Raw genomic sequence first — 5,497 nt, forward strand, 5'->3', positions numbered from 1 at the left:
CCTGCGGTAAGCCTCTTTTTTTATGTCATTGCTCATATTGAATGTCATATAACAAACTGCAGAAAATACTGCGCTGAAACATTGCGTTGCATTTTCTGCAGAATGTTGTTTTTTTTTTGTTTGTGGACATTCCACTGCTTTTTTTTATGTCATTGCTCATATTTAATGTTATATTACATGCTGCAGACAATACTGCGCTGACACATTGCGTACCCTTTTCTGCAGCATGTAATTTTTGAATTGTTTGAGGCCATTCCACTATTTTACACCTGTTTCATGCAGGTTTTATTGTGCATCCCGTCCTAAAAAAAATTTTCACAGTGCCATTTATTGAAACTTTACCAGGAAACCAAAAAAAACCAAAATGTTGTTGGTCTGTGCAATTTTTTCTAACATTTATTTTTTTTTCTACAGCTTCCTAGCTATGGGTGAATCTCTGACTTCGCTCCATTACCAATTCCAGCTGGGCATTTCCACTATTTCCGGAATAGTGAAGGAGACCTGTCGGGCTATTTGGGACACTTTACAGCCAGAGTATATCCCCCAATCATCAATGGACATCTGGTTGAGAAGTGCAGAACACTTTGAGCAAATTTGCCATTTCCTAAATTGTGTGGGTGCAGTTGACGGGAAACACATAAGGATTGCTAAACCGGCAGGAACAGGCTCTGAGTACTACAATCACAAGAAATACTTCTCAATCGTACTCATGGCTATAGCAGACGCCAACTGCAAGTTCCTTGCTGTGGACATAGGAGCCTATGGCCGGTCCAACGATTCTCAAGTTTTTAAAAACTCTCCAATGGGTCGTTGCCTGTATGGAGAGACATACGATTTCGCGCCAGCCAGACCACTCCCAGAAACAAGTGAACCAGCCATGCAATATGTTTGTGTAGGTGATGAAGTGTTTCAACTCTCGCCGCACCTACTGAAACCATATAGTAGCCGGGACTTAACCCGTACCAAACGGGTATTTAATTACCGCCTTACTAGAGCAAGAAGAGTAGTAGAGTGTTCTTTTGGTATATTGACGGCAAAGTGGAGAGTTCTGCTGACGGCAATCAAACTGCAAACCAAAACTGTAGATGAGGTTGTTAAGGCCTGTGTGGTGCTCCATAACTTTGTACTGTCCAAGGAGCCTGTTTCCTTGGATGACTAAGAATTGGAGACAACCTTGTGGGATTACCGCAGCAGCTCTGTTCGCTCCACAGGTTCTGTTACCAGGATGAGGGACCAGTTTGTGGATTATTTTGTGTCACCTGTTGGGCGGATTCCATGGCAAGACATCATTGTGTGACATGTTTTTCATGGGTTTTGTTTATGTAAAAATTGTGTTTCTCCCCCAAAAAAATAAAAAAATCCAAAAGCGTGGTTTTCTTGGTAATAAAACCAATATGTTATACCTTTCAAACGTCTGGTATTTATTTTTATTTTACCTTTGTTATTAGTTACCATATTACCTTAATGAATCCACACCCACAAAGAGTAGAATTTAAATCAGACAGAATTTTATTTTAACTTTTTTTTTTTTTTTTTTTTTTTAAATTTCTTTGCAAAAAAAATAGATTTTGTATTTTCAAGGTTTTTTTTCTAAAACTTTTCAATTTTTTTAAAATAAAATTTACAAAATAACATTTGTACATAACATTACAAATCTTCAAAGTGTGGGGTGGAGATACGAGGGGAGGAGGGGCTAGAAGGTTGGACCACGTCGATAGGTGGGGAAACCCTACTTGGTTGGGGTGCAGTGGAAGGGGGGGTAAAAGCAGGAGGATGACCAGAGGGGGGTGGTGTTGGGGTAGGGGGAATACTTAATGGGGAAGAAAAGCTGGGCAAGGAAGAAAACATTGGGGAAGAAATTTGGTTTTGGGGCCAGGATGGGTATTGGGACTGGGTTGGGTATTGGGGCTGGCGTGGGTATTGGGACTGGGTTGGGTAATGGGGGGCATGGTGTGGAAATGGGGCCTGGGCTGGAAATGGGGCCTGGGGTGGAAATGTAGTGGATGTGTGGGGAGGTGTGGGGGTAGATTGGGGTTCGTGAAGGGCCTTAAGTAGAGCATTATGGCAGGTATTCATTACCCGCATCTGTTGCTCAAAAGAAAGCTTCTCCATGCTCCTGAGCATGGATTGGAAAAAAATATTGGCCGGATCTTGACTTACAGCTGAATGCAGCCTATCCAAGCGACTACTGGTTTCAAGGCTGGTTTCACTGATGCGTGATTGCACCATGTTGAAACCAGCAGTCACTTGCTCTCCCAAAATTTTGAAAGAGCTTTGGAAGGATGCATTCAGATGTAAGAACTCAGGAGCATAGCTCCTTTCCTGACCCCTCTGTCGCTGCCGCCACGAACCTAATGGTGGTCTAGAGGTGGCAGGATCAGAGGGGTGGGGTAAAGGGAACGCTATCTGTTGAGCATCAGATTCAAGTAAGGAAGGCTGCAATAATGCTCCAGTGCTTGGGGCGGATGAAGTGGAGGGGTCAGAAGTGTGGGGCCTACTGACATGGCCCTCGGTGGCGGACCCAGGAGGGATCGCTCCAGAGGGTGCAGAGGAAGATGCAGGTACCCGGTGGCTGGAGAAGGTGCTGTGAAAGAAAAAACAAAAACAATTAATATATTGATATGAAAAAAGCCCTGATGAAACCAAACTAAGTAGACAGGTTAACATGGTTATTAGTGGGCTGTAGAATACTTACACTCTACTCAGCATTGTTCGCCTCAGGAAGGAGAGGGCAGGGCCGTGTTTATATTTGCTCTTCCTTCCTGCTGAGCTACTCGGGGCCTGCATCTCCTCGTTAAAGTCCTTCTTAAAGCGATCCCTCAGTGACCGCCACCGCTTCCTAACCTTTCCACCTGTGAAGACAAGAATGAAAAGAAAAAAAAAATTTGTTAAATACAATACATTACATTCAGCCCAAAACATCACTGAAAAGTGAATACTTACATAGTTTGCTCTGCTGCTGTGGATGAAGGTCCTCCCACCTCGGAAAGATGTTCTCGCATACTTCGTCCCAGAGCCGACGGGTGACACTGGTATCGGCATGCCTGCGGTCAGCCATGTTCCACAGCGGCTCCCGCTTGCGAACCTCCTCAATGAGACTGTCAATATCGATATCAAAGTCTTCGGCGGGAGCACGCTGTGAAGCCTGTGAAAAAAAGAAGAAGAAAAAAAAAAATTAGTACACTGAAACACAAAAGTACCAATCGAATCCCCCCAAAAAACCAACTCACTGATGGCCGACCGCGGCGACGATTCCGCCGACTCTGGGAGCGGCTGGGAGAACCTTCACGGTTTGCTGAATGTTCAGCAGCAGCAGGAGACTGAAATAAAGGAAAAAAATTATCTTTAATGTAGGCATATTTTTTCTGTGTTAAGTTATATATGGCAATCTGTTTTGTGTATGGTGCAGTGTGATGTGTGAAGCAACTGTTTCGCCACTACTTACACTTGGTTCCTCCTCCACTTGCATCTCTCCACCCGTCTGGGCCCCTTCTGACAGCTCCTCATCTGATTCAGCTTCCTGTTTAAACATAATTTATGCATGTAGTCATTAACAAAAATGTAAATTTAAAAAAAAAAAAACTTACAATTTTTTGGTTAACTTACCGATACACGCTGTTGCTGTGGAGGAGGGCTGTCAGAAGAGGACATTGTGGCTGTGGGAAGGCCGGTGGCTGTGGTCCTGGTGGCTCTGTAAGTTAAAAGACACTTGCAATCTGCTCTACACATTGAAGTAGCAGATTTGGCGTCTTCAAAACTTACTTTTAAAGATGTGAGGATGTGGTCCTAGTAGGCTGGTCCGTGGATGTGGTCCCTGGTGTACCTGTAATAAGTATAATGGATTTATAGTTAGACCACCCCCCAAACTAGGTAATGTTTTACGATAAACACCCTGCTAAAATGATGTGAGAAATGTTCATTAAGGTGAACACCAAAACCCAAAAACAGGTGCACGTTATACCATTCATTTCCATGTCCCAAAAAATTATTTTGAAATGTGAACCCACCATGTAAAAAATATATTTACCACATTTTATTTTCAAAAATCACCTCCCCCAAAAAACCTTTAAAGTATAACCTTTATTAAAAAATGAGCCCTCAACCAACTCTGTATTGCATGTGTAACCATTGGTACATACACCAGTTTTAAATTTACCTTTCTGAAATGATACTACGGACATTTTTTAATAAACATTTTATTATTTTCTTTTTTTTTTAACATCACAATTAGGAGCTGAAATGCTCTTTATTTTAAATACAAGTACATCAACTGGGAATGGTTTCAACAGTAATAAAAAAATCAAGACTTTTAAATAGAAAAAAAAAAATGCACGCTCACACATTCAAACCAAAAGCTGCAGCCAACTAGACTTTGCAAAAATACATCCGATTTAAAAAAAAAAAAAAAATGAAGAGAAAAAAATAAAAAAAATAAACACATTTAAACCACATGCTGCACAGACCAATATACTTAGTAAATACATCAGAAAAAGGCAATTAACCAATTAAGGCATGGACAAATGCACATGCAATCAACAAGACGCACACAAACATGCCTGCAAGCACACAGGCGCAGTCATAACACAAGCATAGCACATGAACAGGCATAAGATTGGCAAAGGCATAATAAGGTGCAGGCACATGATGACATACATACAAAAGCACACAGCCGTACGAAAATACACATATACACACACATACACACACACAAAAGCTTTATACAAATACACATATGTACAAAGGCACAAAGGTGGACCCAAACAGAAGACGCATACGCACACACATACACACGTAAAATAGGCTGACAGTCCACCGGCTGGAGCTGCATGTCTTCACAGTGGCTGGCATCAGGGTGGATCTGGACTCTAGCATGGCACTGGCTGTTGCAGGACGATGGCAGGCCTCTGGTTCTCTTCAGGTTTTAAGCTCTTGCTGTAGTCAGTACCTCATACACACACAAATGCACAGGCACACAGATGCAAACAAAAATTGCAATACTCACACTGGCTCTATGGTGGCTGGAGTCTTGTGGCAGGCTGGCTGGAGTCTTGTGGCAGTCTGCCTGGAGTCTTGTGGCAGGCTGGCTGGAGACTTGTGGCAGGCAGTCTGGAGTCTTGTGGCAGGCAGTCTGGAGTCTTGTGGCAGTCTGGCTGGAGTCTTGTGGCAGTCTGGCTGGAGTCTTGTGGCAGTCTGGAGTCATGTGGCAGTCTGGAGTCTTGTGGCAGTCTGGAGTCTTGCTGGCAGCTTCTCCTCTTGTCTTCTTGCTGGCATATGTGGGGTTGAAGGCCCAGGCCAGGTTTATGTAGATTTGGGGGTGTCTGGCCAATTGGCAACAAAATCTTGCTTCTGAGCATGCTCAGTGTAAAAAAACGTATTGCAGCGCTGCATTGCGTCGTACGACGTGTCCCGACACATCCGTCGCTCATAGGCTTCCATTGTAGCCAGCGACGCATGCTGCAGGATGCGCCGCGACACGTTTTTTAGGCGGAGACAAAAA

The sequence above is a fragment of the Ranitomeya variabilis genome, chromosome 1 (genome assembly GCF_051348905.1).
Source record: "Ranitomeya variabilis isolate aRanVar5 chromosome 1, aRanVar5.hap1, whole genome shotgun sequence".
Taxonomy (NCBI): domain Eukaryota; kingdom Metazoa; phylum Chordata; class Amphibia; order Anura; family Dendrobatidae; genus Ranitomeya; species Ranitomeya variabilis.